Consider the following 21,941-nt stretch of genomic DNA (forward strand, 5'->3'; position numbering starts at 1 on the left):
CCTTGGCACCCTGAGGAGGTTGCTTAAAGTTAAAGCTATGAAAATAAAATTTGGAACATAGGATCGCATTAGGGAGGAGCACATTTGGATGTAATTTTTTTTTAAAGTGGGCGTGACCCCGCCCCTAAATAGGTTTTTTGTATATAACTCGCAAACCAATAAAGCTATATAAACCAAACTTTCTGCAGTCGATTCTCTTACGTACCCCACTACACCCCATGAAAATAGTTGAAATCGGATAACTTTGCACAAATACTATGTTAATAGTGTGGCAGCTCCATTCTAAAAATCGCCGAAATCGGCTCAACTTTCAATGGACTTTATACAATATACATATATGACGAATATGTGGGTCAAATTGTGTATTATAAAATATAAATAAAGTTAAATAAATAAATTGCGAGAGTATAAAATGTTCGGTTACACCCGAACTTAGTCCTTCCTTACTTGTTTTTCCTTAACTTTGGGTAACTGTGACGAAATTGAGACTAGGAGGGATCTGGAAAGGAAAAACGAATATATAGCCTCTGCGGCACTCACTGTTTGGTTAGCGAGGTTAACGAGGCTCTGGCGACCGAGTAAAGTCAGTATAACTTTATCATCTAGAGTAAATGAGGTTGTAAAACTAAACTAAATACTTTGTATCAGGTCTGGGAGGCTGCAGTCGATATCTCGTCATCAGAATGCGATAGATATGCTGATAACCGGTCAGTCTTAAACCAAATTTATCAACGAAGCCAAAATAAAGAAAGCTCGGTTAAAACAAACCTTCATCTAAAAACGACATTTAGTAAGAAAAATAGGGCCAGATTCGGAGCATGGAATATTGGCGCAAGAACCCATGAGCAAAGTATATATTGTGAAATTTAAGTTATTTTATTAACTATTTTGCCACAAATATTGAAATGCATGTGAAAACTTACGTTATGGAATTATTTTCAATTATTTTTTCAATTCAATTTAATATAATCAGAAATCAGCTTTTTCTGTTTACATTATTTTGTTTCCCACATGTGTGCGGAAAAGCTATTTTATTTTATAAAGATTGTCACAGAATAGCAAAAAAAATCTTACTTGATAAAATTAAAAAAAAAATTAAAAATATTTTATAATTTTTGTCAAGTGCACAGAATAGGGCTGATATGTTAAATATATTTAAAATAATAAAGTGAAATAAAGTTTTTTTTATGCAAATATGTATGCTGTTTAGTTATTATTTAGGGTAAGTCATGAAGTCAGGTAGGGATAAAGAGGTAGGTTAGTTAGATTAGTCTGGTAGGCCAATAAGTCACACATAGACCAGTTTTAGTCCTTTGCGATACCAGATGGAGAGTAGTGAATGAGGAGTAGTCATCCTTTAGGATACCTCTACCAGATTCTTGTACTATGAGTCCCCAAAATGCTGTAGCCGTTGCCTGCACAAAAGATTGTTCGATTGTTGGCTATCGAAAAACAACTCTATAGGATGAAATTGAATAGAGACTCATCTCTTCTAATTATATCGAAGCTTCCCCATATCGTTTTAGGCGCATGAGCTCATGTTTGCATCCTTTACTGATATAACCGTCTATTTATCTGTAGATACAGTGGCTCACAGCCAAAGTGATGCAACCGTACAAGAAATTCTAAAGCAAGTATTAGTTGAAAACTAAATAAATTTTCCAAAAAACTCAAATACCACATAACAGCGGCAGATATACACATTCTGCTTAAGTACTGAAAATGGGAGACTTAAGCAGTGCTTAAGTAACAGCTGATTTTTGTTTTGAATATTAACTTATTTGTCAAAAAAAATAAAATAAAAATTATTTGCTGAAAAATTTTTTGGAATTACTTGCATTCAATGACGGTTATATGCTTTTCTGCGAGTTGCAATAAGTGCCCCCACTCGCTTGCGGTGAAATTCGGTGTCCTTTTATTGTTTCCATCCAATTCCCAGATTCTAAATTTATTCGTCGCAAAGTAATTTTTCATCAACAATAATTTCAATTTGTCAAATGGTATTTGTAAACAAATGTTTTTCATTGTGCTGCCATATATCACAATAGAATTTTATAGAAAATAAGCATCGACTGTGAAACGCAAATGAATACTCAGTCAACAACAATGCTTAGCTAAGATTTTATTTGGGCACAACTTAAGTACGAACTGTGAAACTGGGCATTACAATCTAATATTCATCTTATAATCGATTGAGTGTGAGCTTTCAAAGAGTACGGACGTGTTTAATGCGCTCCGTGAAAACTTTCATAATAAATGAATAATAAAAGCAAAACAAAAAAAATAAACAACCAATAACTTGTGTATTCGAAATTCGAAATCAAAACACAAAACATAAACAAAACAAATTAGTTTAAAATAACAATAAATAACAAACAACATATAAAAGTGAACAAAACAAACAAATAAAAAAAAAAAATATGAGCGCTAGCGCTGCGCAGTCTCAACAGCAAGGTCGTAGGCATTCTCTGAACGCCTACTTCAGCTTTGTTGAGCCTGCAAAATCTGCTCTCTCAAATAAACAATCAAACGGTGAGAAAGATGAGTCATCGAAGCGCTCAGCCGAGCAGCAGAAGGGATCAGCAGAAACTGAAAAAAACAGCAAGTGCGCAACAACAAATCAGCAGGCAACATCAACCAAGCAGGTATCAGCAAACGAGCGGACAACAATGGAAAAAACAATGCAAGGTGAGCATGTACCGAAGAGAAAAGTACAATCTGTACAGACTGGCATTGACCGCTACGTCAACATAAAAAGGAAATCAAGTCCTATCAAGACAGCGGTTAATGCCAAAAAGTTTCAACCCGCCACGCTTAATACAAATAAGCCTGGAAATTTAAATGGCAACAGATTTGCCATACTAAGCAATGGTTTGGACGACGATGCGAAGGGTGCCACCACAGTCTCGAATGCTAAGCCGCCGCCAATATATTTACGTGAGCGTAGCTCAAATGCACTTGTTGATAAACTCAGTGAAATTGTAGGTACCAACAATTTTCATATCGTGCCTTTGAAAAAAGGCAAGATTGATGAAACTAAAATACAATCCTACACTGAGAAAAGTTTTATGGATATAGTAAAATTTTTGTCAAATAACAACAAGAATTATTATTCTTATCAACTGAAGAGCTCTAAAGGCCTAGTTGTTGTTGTAAAAGGCATTGAGTCTTCGGTAGAATCTAATGATATCAAAGAAGCCCTTGAAGAATGCGGCTTTGGAATTAAAAATGTGGTAAATATCTTCAATAGAAATAAAGTACCACAACCAATGTTTAAAATTGAATTGTTGCCAAACTCTAATCCAATAAAAAAGAATGAAACACACCCAATATACAATTTAAAATATTTACTCCATCGTAGAATTACCGTTGAAGAACCTCATAAAAGAAATGGTCCGGTACAATGCACTAACTGCCAAGAGTATGGGCATACCAAATCATATTGCACTCTACGCAGTGTTTGTGTGGTATGTGGTGATTTGCACCCAACATCAAAATGCACTCTTAAAAAAGAGGATACAAATAAAAAATGCAGTAACTGTGGAGGAAATCATACTGCTAACTACAGGGGCTGCCCTGTATATAAAGACTTGAAATCAAAATTGTCACTGGGAATTCAAGCTCGTCGTAACCAAATGTTGAATATCCCTCGTAACGAAAATGTAGTAATTACAGACCAGAGTTCGAAACCTGGTAATTCTAAGGATATCTTTGTCCAGGGAAGCTATGCAAATGTGGTAAAAGGCAACGCTGTGCAAATGCAACAACCGCAAAATCCACCAAGTGGAGGTATTGAAAATATGATTCTAAATCTGACTCAATGTATGACACAATTCATGTCTACGATGCAAAATATGATCCAAGATTTGATCAAATCTCAAAATCAAATGTTACAAACTTTATTATCTAAAAAATGAGTATACTAAATATTTGTATATGGAATGCCAACGGTGTAAACCAACACAAACTGGAGTTAATACGATTTCTGACTGAAAAAAACATAGATGTTATGCTGATATCAGAAACTCATTTAACAAATAAAAACAATTTCTTTATAGCGGGATATAGACTTCATGTTACAAATCATCCAGATGGAAAGGCGCACGGTGGAACAGCAGTATTGGTTAGAAATCTGCTAAACCACCATGCTTTAGAACCACATGCTACAGCGCAGCTACAAGCTACAACAATATCATTGAAAAATCGAGGCTCTGACCTCAATCTGACGGCTATATACTGTCCACCTCGTTTTAAAATTACAGACTGCGAATTTAAAGATTTTTTTGGAACGCTAGGTCCAAGATTTCTAGCTGGTGGTGATTATAATGCAAAACACATGTACTGGGGCTCACGTCTTATTAATCCGAAAGGACGACAGCTGTACTACACTATTATAAATAAGCACAATAACCTTGATATAATATCTCCTGGTAAGCCGACATACTGGCCCAGTGATAGAAACAAAATACCAGACTTAATAGATTTTGCTGTAGTCACAAATATAGATAGATCGCTAATAACAGCAGATACATGTACAGACTTATCTTCAGATCATTCTCCTGTACTAATAAAGTTATTCGAACAGCCCATGATAGTTGAGCCAAAAGTATCTCTAACATCTTTTAAAACTAACTGGTTGAAATATAGAAAATATATCACTAGCCACATTAATATCGATTTAAAAATAAGTACAGGAAGAGACATTGATGAAAGCGTAATGGAATTCAATGATGTAATAACAAATGCAGCTGTCTTGGCAACACCTAAAAGAAAAGTTAAGGTTTTTAGAAACATGACTAATAATGAAATAGAAAAGCTTGTAAATGAGAAAAGGCAAGCGAGACGTGAATGGCAGTTAAGTCGTTCCCCTTCTACTCTGCGTCAACTGAAATCGGCTGCACGTAAGTTAAAAAAAGCACTTAAACGCGATGAAGAATACAATACTGAAAATTATATAAAGCACCTGTGTCCAAATTCTAGCAAGAAAAACTCCCTTTGGAAAGCCCAAAAGTATTTTAAGCCTCCAGTAGATTCCAAGATGCCTATAAGACAGTCGAATGGTAATTGGGCGCGCAGTAATGAGGAAAAGGCAAATTGCTTTGCAAATCACCTTGAAAAGGTATTTCAACCCAATGTACCAAAAAACAACTTTAAGTTGCCAACTTTGCCCAATATTGCAAACGAGTCAAGCGTGTCTATTAGGACGTCTACTTATGAAATTATCAAGATCCTAAAAGAGCTAAATCCGAAAAAGTCTTCAGGACACGATAATATTACTCCAAAAATGTTAATTGAGTTGCCAAATATTGCTATATCAGTGCTCTCTTTGCTCTTTAATGCAATTCTTGGTTTCGGGTACTATCCAATTTCGTGGAAAAAGTCGCAGATCATCATGATAGATAAACCTGGAAAAGACTTAACACAACCATCTTCCTACAGACCAATAAGTCTCTTACCATGTCTTTCCAAAATATTCGAAAAAGTTTTACTATCAAAAATGTCTCCTTTCCTCCACGAAAATAATATAATACCAACCCATCAATTCGGGTTTCGTGCTAAACATGGCACAGTAGAGCAAGTGAATAGAATGAAGGCCTTTTATGGAAAATCAAAAACGTTTTACCTTACGAATTGCATAAAACATTGGAGTCATATTTAAGAAATAGGAAATTTACGGTTAAAGTAGCAGATTTTATATCAGAAGAACGAGCAATAAGGGCCGGTGTACCTCAGGGCAGTGTATTAGGCCCCACTCTGTACATAATATATACAGCAGACCTTCCAATAGCTAACAACGTATTGACATCCACTTTTGCGGATGACACAGCCATAGTAAGCCGAAACAAATGCCCCATTAGAGCATCAAGAGTATTAGAGGAGCACTTAACTTGTGTCGAAGAATGGCTAGCCAACTGGCGTATAAAAATTAATGAGCAAAAATGCAAGCATGTTACATTTTCTCTAAGGCCAGAAACATGTCGGACAATTAAAATAAACAATGTGGGAGTACCCCAAGCGAATGAAGTAACTTATCTTGGGATTCACCTGGATCGAAGGCTTACGTGGCGGAAACATATAGCGAGTAGAGTAACTTGCATGAAGTTAAGAGCAGCAAATTTAAATTGGCTTCTAAACAAAAATTCTAAACTTAGCCTAGACAACAAAGTCCTGTTATACAATGCAATACTAAAACCGATTTGGATGTATGGTATTCAACTGTGGGGTACGACCTGTGCAACCAACATTGATATAATTCAGAGATTCCAATCTAAAATGCTTAGAACAATAACGGGTTCACCATGGTACATGCGTAATGAAAATATCCATAAGGATCTTGATATTCCTATGGTAAAGAAGGAAATAGAGGACAGCAGAAAGAAATATATTTCTAAACTTCGTGAACATCCAAACCCATTGGCAAACGCCTTGGTACATTCCAATCAAACTCGTTTAAAAATAAGAGATCTACCTGCCTACTAAAGAGCAACGTTCTGCCAAAAAGCTCAAACACATTCTTGAGCTTACTTAGTTGTAAATAGATTTAAGATTTTAATACTTATTGTTAGGCTTTAAACAAAGCAGATTCAATAAATAAAGAAATATTGAAAAAAAAAAAAAATCTTATAAACATATGTTCCACTTTAGACGCGCTACATGTGGTAAATGAAAGGTTCATCTTACAATCTAATGTGTGTGACGAATGACCACTTAAGACCACGTGTGGTAAGTGAAAAGATCATCTTACAATCTAATGTGTACAACGAGTGTGTAACACGATGCTTAATAGTAGATGTGCCAATGACATATTGGACACATTTGTTTAGTAGTTCAAATTACAATATCTTATCGGTGGTCTTAACTTGCACGTAAGTTTGTCAACCATCACAAAAAATCAAAAGCATTGTTCTACAAAAACAACAAGCGCCTCAAACGCATAAGCAGCATCACAAATCAATATGGCAGCCAATCGACGTAGCCAAATATTGTAGTAAACACAATAAAAACATTTTCATTCTTGAACGCAGGCGCACATTCACTTGGCAAAGTTGCTCATCCATAAAAGCAGAGCCATATACATCTCCCCGCGCATGCCATGCCAACAAAAGCCTTTTCGCGACGATGACAAAAATCATAAATTGAAGATTTTTCTAATATTCCCTTAGAATGAAAAGTTGCAACGCCGCAAAAACCTAGGGAGAAAAGTGGCAACATAGCCCTTGAGTCGATTTAAAATATTTTTCAGCAAAAATTCTGTGACTCGCAAAAATTTATGTCGATATATTTGCATGCTCATACATATTTACGGCAAGCCGATTTTCTACCAACAACGCAATGTAGCGTCGCGCAGGCGGCAATCAATTTTTCGACACATCGAGCTTTACAGGGCCGTTTCAAGTGATCCCGCCGTAAAAATATTTGCGCTTAATATGTATTAACAAATATTGAGTATTAATTGGTTATCTCTAAATTTAAATGCATTTTAATATCTACCAACACATTAAGTCATGTTTAGAATAATTACTATTGATCTTTGTAAGAAACAAAGCATAAAACTTAAAGACATTATATGTTGAGCATATGGGCCTATTAGCCTGCGTACGCTCCACAATCATTACAACTTTTTGGCATGAAAACAAAAAATCATAAGCTACATACATGAAGCCATGAGTGCACATTTTTACATACATATGTATATTGAATGTTGACAAGTTGACATATGTATGTATCAGAGAACGGCAAGGGTACACCCTAACAATAAGTGTACCCGAATCATTTGTGCGTTTACGACACTTAGAGTGTGATCGGCACTCTAAAATATGGCTTGTTGCCTTGTACTGATAATTTCGAACATGCTTAAACGCACAAGCTCAAACCGATTTCGTGCTCTTTTTCTGCTTGTACATGAGTTGAGGCCGACGAAAATGCTAAAGCAAAACGAATGAGCGCAATTGAGAGCACATCACTTGAGACAAACAATATGTGAGAGACATGTGTGTGTTGTTATTCTTACATTAGATCAGTGGTCGGCACTCCATACCACAATTGTGCCGACTCAAGTCACACGTACGCTTACGCTCTATCATTCAGTCGTTGTCGAACCAGCAACGAGTAAACATCGCGCATGTCTATGGCACTTTGCATAAGTGCCCTGCGCGAAATGCCTACTTTTATGAATGTCGTTTTATGTTATGTATTATATTTATGGTTTTAAGCTATTTAAAGACTGAAAAGTTAATGCTTTTGTAATCTAATATATTTGTTTAAATAATAAAATAACTAAAATTAATAAATGAGTTCAAAAATTCATGTTTTATGAAAATATTGAAAACATTCTCAAAATGGATGGTTACAGAGTTCTCACTGGGTATCCTTTATTTCGTGCTCACCTACACAGTCACAGTTCCTCTCGTGCCGACCACTGCATTAGATTCATACATGCATACATATTTGTTTATGAATATGCACATATACATCAGAGAGCTGCAACGGGTATATCATTTTCGTGCACACTCGAATGTCCACTCTGATTTTGTTTGATCAAACTTTTCGGTATGAATACACGTATTGATCGCTTGGAGACATGTTCAAAACGAACGAGCCTTTCGCGACACTCGAAACACAAGCATATATGCTTGTTTTAACACAGTGCCGAGTTGACACTCGTTTGTGAACGAGCTGGAACTCTAACCCGATCGTATTGAATGTGATCGAGTCACACACGAGTGTGCACAAAATTTGAGAATATGTATGTATGTAATTGGCAGTCATGCTATTATTGCGTAGTGATTGTCAACGATTAGTGGTTTTGTTTGTTTTGTTTACTTTTTATAATTTAATGTCATTATGACAACGATAGATAATTCGGGTTGTGAGAACATTTCCAATGGCACAAACACCTTATCTGGTCTACACCTGAAATTTGTGATTTAAAAAAAATTAAAATATTTAAGTGCAATGAAATGTTTTTTATTTATGATTTATAAATTAATAAATAAGTCTTGAGTGAATTCTATTCTTAAATTGAATTATTCTTTTATAATATGTACTATGTACGTCTAATATTCAAATTATTCAACCAAAAAAGCTAACACAGAACGCGTCATCCGAACGCCAACATATGTACATACATATGTGTGTACGTATGTTTATCTATTATTTTTTGGTCTTCGAGTGCCACTCGAGTGTGTTGATCACAATCAACACGTGCACGACACACCCGAAAATATAATATACATAAAATCCGAGTTTGCTGCTTGAACTCGAAGATAGGAGCGTCGTGATTGTTCGTTTGCGTTATTTTCGCTTCGGGTTCCAAACTCGATCGAACACGTGTTTGAAGAGTGTTACGACACACTCGTACCGAATTTAAGCTAGTGTGATTGAACACACTTGAACATACCCGAAGCTGCTCTCTGATATACATACATATATGTGAAATTAAAATAAAAAGCCGAGTTTTGCTGCTTCATTGCGTGTTATATATTCATATGTACTTATGTATTTAATTTTAAATAATAAAATAGTATAAACTTTTAAATTTTCATGCATAAAAGTTGAGGACACTCGATCTCATAACTGTAAAACATGAGTGTTTCGCTCACAGCTCATATTTGCGCATTCTTTTTTGTGCTCTATCGTTGCTGTTCGCACATTTGCTTTCAGTGCATTGTGCCGTTCATTTAGCTACGCAAAATTTTTGGGTGTCTGGTGAAATAGAATCGACGCTTACTGTTTGAGTGAGTGACGAAATGCAAAAGCACAAAACACGGAAAGCGATTTGTGCGTTTGGTTGTGTTATTCTTTTCTTGCTGTTTGTGAGTGCCACAAGCACTCCACATTTATAAGTGTGATTCGGGTGCGAAAAAGTGACACCCCTGACGCGGACTTTTATGATTTTGAGATGTTATAGAAATTATTCATAACCAGGGATGAGCACCACCACAATCAAACGAGCATCACAAAATGAGATTGTGTTAGTGTGCTTACTGTGGTACCAAACGAATCAGCAATCAAAAATATTCAGTCTGCTTGCAGAGGTTGAGCGAGCAAGTCAATGCCGCACGGTTGCACGATGCGAATATATGCACGTGCTAATGAATGTAAAAATTAATAATAATTTATATATTTAATATAAATTATAGTAAAATTGGGTAATATAATAATTTAAAAAAGTTATTTAGTGCTATTTTATAATGAAAAAATTGTTTCATACGTAAAATATACAACTTCGTCCGCATCGACCTGCACAGTCAACTGCTGATTGCAGACTGATTTTATCGTCGTTTATTTATCGTATTGTTCCATCGTAGGTGCTCGTTTTACGCTCTTCGCTTGTGCGTGTTAGTGACAATCGGTGTGTGTACGTATACGATCACTTACGCTCTTTTAGCACCTGCTAAGACTTTGCCCATGCCTGTTCATGACCAAAGTAATTAAATAAATCTGTGCACTTGACAAAATAACAAAAAAATTGAAATTTTTTTCAAATTTTTATCAAGTAAGAAATTTTTTGGAATTCTGTGACAATTTTGATAAAATAAAAAGCTTGAGTACGCATAGCTTTTCCCCACACGTGTGGGAAACAAAATAATATAAACAGAAACAGCTGATTTCTGTCTAATTATATTGAATTGAATTGAAAAATTTATTTGAATTATTCCATAAAGTACGTTTTCACATGCATTTAAATTTTTGTTGCAAAATAGTTAATAATTTAACTTCAATTTCAGAATAAATCATTTGCTCTTAGTCTAGACGTGAAGTTTCTGCGAGTGCGCAAATATTCCATGCTCCGAATCTGGCCCTATTTTTCATGCATAAAGTCGTTATTTGTATGAGTGTTTGTTTTAACCGAGCCTTCTTCATTGTGGCTTCATTAATAAGTTTACGATTGACCGGTTATCAGCCTATCTATCCGGTTCTGATGTCGAGATATCGACTGGAGCGTCCAGGACCTGATGAAAAGTATTTGGTTTGGTTTAACAACCCCATTTACTCTATATAGATGATAAGGTTATACCGCCCTTACTCGGTCGCCAGAGCCTCGTTAGTAGGGATGGCAACGATTAATCATTTGATTAAATTAATCGATTATTTTCATTTAATTTACGATTTAATTGCATCGAAACACCTTTTCTAATTACTCGACTATTACTCGAGTAATTGCAAAATAATCGCAAACAGCATTTTCAAATTTAATACATTTTATGTTCATCTAAGTTAGCTTACAAGGGTCGAAATTGGTCACATCAGTCATTAATGACTGCAAACGTTGTAAACATAGTTAAATTCTAATATGTCAACGTAGTTTAATATCAAAAAATGAATGTCTGGTAACACTGCATTTATAGTTAAGTCAAACGCATTTTACGTTCAGTTGTTTGAAGAGCAATGGCGCCAGTTAAAAGCGAAGTATGGAAATTTTTTAATAAAATAAGCAATAACTACGTTAAATATCAACTCAAATATCAAAAGCGGGTGTAACTGCGACCGAAAAACGCAATCGTTTGACAACAAAACGTTTATCGAAATTGCTTTTTCTTCAAACTTGGTTGAACAGACTTCTAAATTTTCTTGACTTCAATGAATATATTTTCCTTTATGCTAAGACAAATGAATTTTTAATACGATATTTTAATTTTATTTCCGTTTTTGTTTTTGTGTATATACCAACACAATTTGAATGTCTGAAATAAGAATATAGTCTCCTATTTACTGCTACTTTGGACTGAATTGAACAGTAAAGTGCTCTCTCGACGAACCAAAATCAAATTCTACAAGTCGCTTATCATTCCCGTCCTGCTTTATGGTGCAGAAGCTTGGACGATGTCAACATCAGATGAGACGACACTAGGAGTTTTCGAGAGGAAAATTTTGCGCAAGATTTACGGACCTCAGAACATTTGCAACGGCGAATACCGCAGACGATGGAACGATGAGCTGTACGAGTTATACGACGACATTGACATAGTTCAGCGAATAAAAAGACAGCGGCTACGCTGGCTAGGTCATGTTGTCCGAATGGACGAAAACACTCCAGCGCTGAAAATATTCGATGCAGTACCCGCCGGAGGAAGTCGAGGAAGGGGAAGACCTCCACTCCGTTGGAGGGACCAGGTGGAAAGCGACCTGGTTACACTTGGAATCTCCAACTGGCGCCGAACTGCGAAGGAAAGAGAGGAGTGGCGCGCTCTCATCGATTCGGCTATAACCGGCTAAACGGTTGAACGCCAATCACATACATACATATTTTATTGGTTTTATTTTTACGCAAAGTTGCAAAACATAGTCTTTCAAGCAAGAGGCAATTCTTTTACTTTAAGATTGCTGTGCATATTTTGAAAAATTGAATGTCATTGTGCTACTTAACTTCAAATGTAGGCCATTTTCTCTTTTTGGATATGTCTGGGACTCTGTGATAGAGAATTATAATACTTTATGCAATTTAGTATTATTTGAAAACATTGGAATTAATCGATTAATCGATTTTTTTACATTAATTGCAATTAATTGCAATTATTTTTTTATATCTTTCAATTAATCATTTGATTATTTAATCGATTAAAAAAAGTTTTTGCCATCCCTACTCGTTAGCCTCACTAACCAAACAGGGAGTGTCACGCGTAAATGAGGTTAATTGATAATCGGATGGCAGAGGCTATTCGCTTTTCCATCCCATATCCCCCCTTATCTTTTGCTCCCCCGCAAAGCCATAGAATACTATATAATATAATACATATACATATGTACATATGTCCTTTATAATATATTTAAAACTATTTGGAATGCAATTTTGATTTAGTTGGTAGTTATGTTTAGCTTCAGAAAAGTTTTTTGGGGACTACGAAATCTTTGTTCATTATTGGCAAAAATTTGCTAAGCTGTAATCGTGTGTAATACAGAGAAAACAATGTCCTCAAAGTTACCCTCATTATCTTATTTTTTTTATATAAAAAAGGGAAAAATAAACTTCTTAATATAAAAACGGCTCAATACCGCGAGCAATCAACATGTTCATATTTTTCCTCTTTGTATAGAAATAACGACAAAAGTAAAATATCTCCATTGCAACAAATTCACTTTCACACCTATCCACAACTAGATATTTTATTTGTCAAGAGCATTTTATTTCTTAACAACTTATAAAGAAAAAAGCTTTTTATTTTAGACACGGAATACGAAATGCTTGATAAATTTCAAATTTTTACAAATTAGAAATTTGTTGAATTTGTAAAGTGCACAGAATAGGGCTGATTATATACATATATTAGTTTACATATATAACATTTTTAGTTTATTTTATATTTCAAAGGTTTTTATGGAATAAATAATGAGGTAGACATTTATTACATGCTAGCAGACCCGGCCACAGGTTTTTGTGGCTAAGGTATACATTAAATTAAGTTGGTCCAATCTTGGCTTCGGCGACGATATTGATTACTCGAGGTTGATTTATGTTACGCAGCATGATTACAACTCACACTACTTTTAATTGCAAAGTAAGTGGTGATAGTACAGGCAATTTTAAATAGTTTGGGATAATTGACTACGTCATCCTGGTTTGTAGCTGACCGAAATTCTAAATTGTCGCTTAAAGATCATCGATATCTTTTTTTTACCACCAATATAGGTCATTCAATCAGTTATTTATGGTTATCACATTGAGGTTTCATGTCAGGAAAACTTCTCTTTCGAGTCAATGAAGTGACAGAAATCTGTTGGAAATGCTATTAATCCATCGAGGTGTCAACTGCCAACTACATTCGCAATTTGATATTGTTGCAAAAACACTCATATGTAAGTTTTTAATTGGCGAGTCTTTATGTGTCGCCACAAATTAAATGATTTTAGGCATGCGATTAGCCCGTTAGTAGCAGTTGATCCAGGAATAATTGGAAGAGTCTGGCGTAAATCACCTGCTAACAGAATCCTGGCTCCACCAAAAACGTTCATCGACAATCAAGATCTTTTAAAGTCTTGTGCAGTACCTCCAGCGACTTCTTGAATATTTGGAAAATCTTCGTCATAGCGCTATTTTTGGCGATTTTGCCGACTGGTGTTTCGTTCATTTGCATTTTCGTTTGTTTGCCTACTAACAGGTGCCAAGTTGCCCCTATACCCGTTAACCTTGGTGGTGAAAATGAGTGAAATTGGTTCTGGAATTACATCAGCCCTCATATACTATATACGATGATTTTCTATTGGACTTTATGCCGAATAAATAGGTCAAAGTGTGTGTTATCTTAATAAAATTACATCAATAAATTGCGAGAGTATAAAATGTTCGGTTGGACCCGAACTTAGCCTTTCCTTATTTGTTACAAATTGTTTTGGGCTATCGACACAATCTTATACAATTGAACAATACCGAAAATATTTTAACAAAGCAACAATGATAACCTTCAAAATATTATTTTTTTGTTTTCTCTTTTTATATTTTTCTTCTCAACTCTAATAAAATTCTCTTATTATTATCTTCCTCGCAATTTTTCCATATTTACTCACTTTCTAATCTTTTAATAGCCTTCCACGAATATTTCAAGACTAAAATTAGCCAGATCGGTTTAGCCGTTCTCGTTTTTTTGCGGCACAAACTAACAGCAATTAATTCTTATATTATATTATTATCAAGCGACATTTTTTTTAATTCCGCACAGGACCATTCAGTGGGGAATCCTAACCCCCTCCCGTACCTCCGTGCGGGAGCCTTTTCAAGAAGTGGTATTTTTATTAATTTTTTATATAAAATCGCTTATTGTGACAAAACTATAATAAAACTATAATAGTTAGAGATATGATGTCGCGTCGTTTTTTGTAGATAATGATAAGTTCTACAAAATGGTAGTACATCACTTTGTTATATCTTCAATCGTTTTCGCAGCATTTGCGATTGAAGAAAGTTTTTTGGTATTTTTTTACATTATCGGAGTTTTGGTAAGGAACGCTATTTTTTTTTAACTAAATATAGCCTATGTCACTCAGAGATAGTATAGCTTTCCAACGGTGAAAGAATTTTTCAAATCGGTTCAGTAGTTTCGGAGCCTATTCGAGACAAACAAACAAAAAAACAAACATTTCCTCTTTATAATATTAGTATGTATGCGATCAACCGCAACACGAGCGGGATGGGAAATATACCGAGAGCTGAAGAGGGAAGCGAGACGCATTTGCAGACAAAAAAAAAGAGGCCGAAATGCATGAGTATGAAGAGCTTGACAAGCTGGCCGACAGGGGTAATGCTCGAAAATTTTATGAAAAGATCCGGCGACTAACTGAAGGTTTCAAGACCGGAGCACACTCCTGTAGGACCCCCAGAGGTGATCTAGTTATTGATGACCAGAGTATACTGAGTTTGTGGAGGGAACACTTCTCCAGCCTGCTGAAAGGCAGTGAAAGTGCAACACCAGGAGATGGCGAACCCGATTCCCCAATCGACGACGATGGAGCAGATGTTCCATTGTCCAACCGTGAAGAAATTCGAATAGCAATTACCCGCTTGAAGAACAATAAGGCGGCGGGAGCCGATGGATTACCGGCCGAGCTTTTCAAATACGGCGGCGACGAGCTAATAAGGTGCTTGCATCAGCTTCTTTGCAGAATATGGTCGGAAGAAAGCATGCCTGACGATTGGAATCTCAGTGTACTCTGCCCAATACACAAAAAGGGAGACCCCACAATTTGCGCCAATTACCGTGGGATAAGCCTCCTCAACATCGCGTATAAGGTTCTATCGAGCGTATTGTGTGAAAGACTAAAGCCCACCGTCAACAAACTGATTGGACCTTATCAGTGTGGCTTTAGACCTGGAAAATCAACAACAGACCAGATATTCACCATGCGCCAAATTTTGGAGCAGACCCGTGAAAATAGGATCGACACACACACACACGCAAAACTAATACGGCTGTGTAAGCTGACGTTGAGCAACACCAAAAGCTCCGTCAGGATCGGGAAGGACCTCTCCGAGCCGTTCGATACCAGACGAGGTTTCAGACAAGGCGACTCACTCTCGTGTGACTTCTTTAACCTGATGCTGGAGAAAATAATACGAGCTGCAGAGCTAAATAGAGAAGGTACAATCTTCTATAAAAGTGTACAGCTACTGGCGTACGCCGATGACATCGATATCATCGGAAACAACACCCGCGCCGTTAGTTCTGCTTTTTCCAGACTGGATAAGGAAGCGAAGCGTATGGGTCTGGTGGTGAACGAGGACAAGACGAAATATCTCCTGTCGTCAAACAAACAGTCAGCGCATTCGCGTCTTGGCTCCCACGTCACTGTTGACAGTCATAACTTTGAAGTTGTAGATAATTTCGTCTACCTGGGAATCAGCATTAATAGCAATAACAATGTCAGCCTGGAAATCCAACGCAGAATCACTCTTGCCAACAGGTGCTACTATGGACTAAGTAGGCAATTGAAAAGTAAAGTCCTCTCTCGACGAACAAAAACCAAACTCTACAAGTCTCTCATCATTCCCGTCCTACTTTACGGTGCAGAAGCGTGGACGATGTCAACATCCGATGAGACGGCACTAGGAGTTTTCGAGAGAAAGGTTTTGCGGAAGATTTATGGTCCCTTAAGAATCGGCAACGGCGAATACCGCAGACGATGGAACGATGAGCTGTATGTGTTATTCGACGACATAGATATAGTCCAGCGAATAAAAAAACAGCGGCTACGCTGGCTAGGTCATGTTGTTCGAATGGATGAAAGTGCGAATGCATGCCGCTGGTGGAAGCAGAGGAAGAGGGAGACCTCCACTCCGATGGAAGGACCAGGTGGAGAGGGACCTGGCTTCGCTTGGAATAACGAATTGGCGCCAAACTGCCAGAAGGCGGGATACGTGGCGCGCTGTTTTGAACTGGGCTATAACCGCGTAAGCGGTGTCTACGCCAGTCAAGAAGAAGAAGATAGATGTATGTGCGCATGTCCTTTAATATCAATTATAAACAAAATATCTATAAATTACAAATATAAATATGTATATACAAGTTGTTTGCGCATTGTATATAAGGAAATCTGTAAGCGTACATTTACTAACATTGAAATTAACACAGTTTTTCTCATTTAACACTGAAATCGCTCAAATCTGTTATTTTTGAGCACTCTGATGTTAAACTGTCGTGAAACACGCTTATAGCTACATGTGGTGAAACACGCTTATAGAAACGAGTACCCCTTCGAAAAGCGGACCAGTGTGACAATCGTCACACCATGAACCTTCTCTATATTATACGTTCTCTGACGTTAAATAGAGAAGGTCTAATTGCGGACCAGCGTGTGAATTGTCAAAACATAACAAAACACTATGAGCCAGTCTCGCCACATCCAACGCCGAAGGAGAAATTTTAACAGCGTCGCGTTAAAATTGCTGAGCATTAAACGAAAAACATGCTCAGATATTTACAGTTTGTCAACAAATTCTTTGCAAAATGAAAATTGACTCAAAAAATCAACTTTGACATTAAATTTCTTTAACAAAGGTTTAGTTTTTTATGATTTTTCTTTTACAGTATTATTATAGGATATATCTAGTCATAGAATATGTTAAAAAAATAACAAAAGTAAAAACAAAAACATAAGATAGGACTCAAATAAGCAAAAACAACAAAAAACCAATTGTCAATCAATTCTTTGCAAAATGCAAGCACATGTCGAAGAACGAATTCATGAGAAATGAACGGGACATTTTCAAAAAAAAAAGCCAACACGTGTTCTTCTCGGAATATTCTGGCATATATTCATGTTTCGAATTGTACAGATCTAATTGGAACTACCGATCTAGTTGAAAATAAGAATCGTCAAGTAAATGAGTTGATGAGAAATTTAACCAATTGGTATATTTTCATTATTTCAAAGAAAAAAATAAAAAATAGGTGTCCAAAATTTTTAATATTAAGCTAAGGACTATATACAACATTATTCAGGTGCAAAAAATAAAATATACTGCATTGGAAGAACTCTGGACGCAAACTTTCAGAGCTTTCATTTTGGGATTTTTCTAAAGTATTACAATAAGTAGATAAAAACCCCAAAAATTTGCCCGAAATAATTGGGGAAAAATATAAAAAAATATTACAACAACAACAGTAACCATGAGGAAGTGAGAATAGTGTTGAATCTTCCCCAGTACTCGTCCCATGTAGCCAGAAAAATGCCACAGTTATATACCAATTGCATCTATTACTATTGAAAATTAGCTATAGTTGATGTTACTAAGCCAATGGAATACTGGAATGGCGTTATTTTTTGTGACTAGACGAAGGCAATGACGTAGCATCATGATGGACCCAGAAAAGTTTGGCGGAAACAGACTTCAGTCCTCCGTTGGCCTATTATAATCATCTATAGCGAATTTGATATATTTTTTAATTTTAATGACAGAAAGCGGTGGCTTTTTCCACGCTACTTGAGACGAGTACTGACTCTTTTCTCACTTCCTCATGGTTACTGTTGTTGCTGTAATACTATTTTTTATTTTTCCCCATCTCTTTCAGTCAAATTTTTGGGGTTTTTATCTACTTATTGTATTATTTTAGAAAAATCCCAAAATGAAAGCTCTGAAAGTTTGCGTCCAGAGTTCTTCCAATGCAGTATATTTTATTTTTTGCACCTGAATAATGTTGTATATAGTCCTTAGCTTAATATTAAAAATTTTGGACACCTATTTTTTATTTTTTTCTTTGAAATAATGAAAATATACCAATTGGTTAAATTTCTCATGAACTCATTTACTTGACGATTCTTATTTTCAACTAGATCGGTAGTTCCAATTAGATCTGTACAATTCGAAACATGAATATATGCCAGAATATTCCGAGAAGAACACGTGTTGGCTTTTTTTTTTTTGAAAATGTCCCGTTCATTTCTCATGAATTCGTTCTTCGACATGTGCTTGCATTTTGCAAAGAATTGATTGACAATTGGTTTTTTGTTGTTTTTGCTTATTTGAGTCCTATCTTATGTTTTTGTTTTTACTTTTGTTATTTTTTTAACATATTCTATGACTAGATATATCCTATAATAATACTGTAAAAGAAAAATCATAAAAAACTAAACCTTTGTTAAAGAAATTTAATGTCAAAGTTGATTTTTTGAGTCAATTTTCATTTTGCAAAGAATTTGTTGACAAACTGTATATTTCTATTGTAGTGGATGTTAGCCCGTTTGCTTATATATTGACACATTTATATGCAATCATATGTGTTAATATGATATTTATTTATGACTGCATGCGAAATTTATTCAATTCAAATAAATTATGAGATTTCAGAGGCATATTTGTAATGTTTTAAAATAATATACCTACTTAATGTTTATATTTTTATATTTAATGCATTTCTTACAATACAAAAATTAACTACATATTTTATTATGTGAGTCTTGTATATATCTACATACATATAAACAAAAGCGCATACGAACCCCGCCAGTTCGGCTCACCAGTGAAACACTAGTGAGTTCACTACCTACCGGTAACCACCACTGGTTACCCCCCATAATACCGGCAATGCAATTCACTCATGAATTTAACACGGCGATGTCATTGACGGTAACCAGTTGACACTACTCACTAGTGATTTCATCACCTATACTTCGCTAGCTACTTCACCACATAGCGCTGAATATATTTCATTAGTTACCTCACTACATATATTCGGTTATAATTCACTACCTTTTTCATTACCTACCTTTATTTCAGTGGATACCATAAATAAATAAGAAACACAATATATTAAATGGCAATAAATTTAAAATATTAATTTTTATTATAATTTTTTGTTTACAGTTTTTATTTACCATTTGTATTGTACTCTTGAAAAGCGTCGGCCAATGAGATTATTTACCCATCCTATTAGTTTGGAAAGATTTTATCTGAAAAAAGAAGATTGTTATTAAACATTTGTGTTTATTAAAATTTAATTAAATTGCATAACTTACTCCACGCTGTTCTCCACTTCCTAATGAGAATTTCAATATGATTCCCATTTTTGACCTCTAACTATAAAGAAGTATATATATTTAAATCGTATTAATGAATTCACATATGTATAATATAGTATGAATATATATTATATTCACTAAGTTGAAAATTTTTTTTTTGCGCTTGCAAGCACTCTCAACTTAAACATGTACATAGGTATATGCATTGAGTTTTGTGCCAGAATGATCTAATTCTTACCTCGCAAAGACTTATTTCCTTTCCTACTGCTGCCACGCTTCTCGTCATTTTCACTTTTTTGTTACCACTATAAATAATTTATCCTTTTTTGTTTCTTAATTCTTTATTCACTTTTTTAATAATGAATATGTATATTAAAAAATCAAAACACACAACCGCGACGCAAAGTCAATTGAATAAATCACAAGACTGTTTGGTCGAAAAACTAAAGTTCCAAATTACATAGAAACCGCCGTTTTCTTATTTTTTTAATACAGTGAATCACGGTTTCAATGACCGATATGTAGTCAAAAACAATAATGACCAATAATTATTCGCAACTTGTACATACTGTACCGGGTGCTCTGCCGTTATTATTCTGCGTTATTTTTGCTAAGATCTCTCAAATGTGCATTCCCACCCTTATTTGTCGCTGATATTTTACTGAGAGTACTTATTGAGAACAACGTACTCTAGATCGCGCTCTCTTCTCTCTCAATCTCGATTATGTACTATTGCTTCTCTGCATTACCTTGTTGTCGTGAATTCTCTAGTTACTTGTAATATAAGAATTCACTAGTGCAATTCACAAATTCATACCGGCCGTACTGCAGGGACATTAGTATGGAGATGCATATGTATGGACCAGAGAACTGCATGAGTGCCTAATTTCCGTACTTAGAGTAAGCTTGCTTCAAAAGCGATGGCGGTGTCCACTCACACTCATATACATGCATTGTGAGCTAACATCTACTCAAAGAACTATGAGTGGAGAAGCTACTGAGCCAGTCGTATACTTGCTATTGCATATTAATTGTATTTGTTTTACACATTCTTCTTTTTGATTTTCACTGACAAGTGGTGATCATACTCAAGACTAGCAAAGGAAAAAGTAAGACAGACTCATCACCAGTAGCGCGTGTTCTTGAGTGTTTATTATTGTATTGTTGTTTGTGTATTCTTTTTTTGTCGTGCTTCAGTTTTTTGTGCGTTGCTTATTAAGAACTGCAAACTTTTTTGTTGTTTTATGTATGCTGACGCAAGTGTGTCATTCGTTGTGGAACATTCCCTGCAAGAACAATGTCAACCTTTTGACTGTTCGTACGATAATTAGAATTAAAAAAAATTTCAGCATGTAAAATTGAAATATTTATATTCCTTTTTAATATAGTCAAAGTTTGCTTTTGGAAAAAAAGCGATTATTATTTCTTGTCCATGCATATACACACTAATTATTGTTTTGTTGATCATTTGACCTTCAGCTGTTTCTTACAGGGGTTTAGCACATGGATGACGGCGTCTTCGGCTGCTCGATCTGCCACTCGTGTAAATCACATACAAAACACACAAAACGAGCGTGCAAAGAACAACAAAGTATTAAATGAACTCAATACTCAGAGAGTTGCTAAAATTTGAGAATGTCTTTTACTCAAACCGCTTTTTTTGTGTTGTCGCTCAGCTTAAGTAATAACATGAATAAGCAGAAGAGAGTTAGGTGTTTTTTTAACCGCTTTGAGCTAAGTGGAAAAATTCTGTGAGTGTTAAAACCACCGCGACAGATTTGGCTAAGTGTTTTTGATACACAAGTATGAGAAATATGCGAGTAAGCACGCGGTGTATTTTGAGTGGCGGTGCACTTCTGCAGGTCTCTGGTATGGACATCTTCCAAAATTCGAATTGTCTCGTTATCACTTATCAGGGAAGGACTTATTCACGCATTGCTACATATGCATATACAGAAATATGTTTGTATGTCATTGACGAACAAGTATGC

General features: G+C 35.5%; 1 long non-coding RNA gene across 1 annotated transcript; it reads right to left on the bottom strand.

Moving 5' to 3' along the window:
- Positions 1-19,741: 19,741 nt before the first annotated feature.
- On the bottom strand, positions 19,742-20,795 carry LOC128922767 (uncharacterized). Its single transcript, XR_008471947.1, has 3 exons — positions 20,189-20,795; positions 19,948-20,008; positions 19,742-19,881 (listed from the first exon to the last, which is right to left on the bottom strand). It is a non-coding gene; the product is annotated as an uncharacterized LOC128922767 (long non-coding RNA).
- Between the last annotated feature and the right edge of the window lie 1,146 nt (positions 20,796-21,941).

This window comes from Zeugodacus cucurbitae, chromosome 6 (assembly GCF_028554725.1).
Source record: "Zeugodacus cucurbitae isolate PBARC_wt_2022May chromosome 6, idZeuCucr1.2, whole genome shotgun sequence".
NCBI classification, from domain to species: Eukaryota; Metazoa; Arthropoda; class Insecta; order Diptera; family Tephritidae; genus Zeugodacus; species Zeugodacus cucurbitae.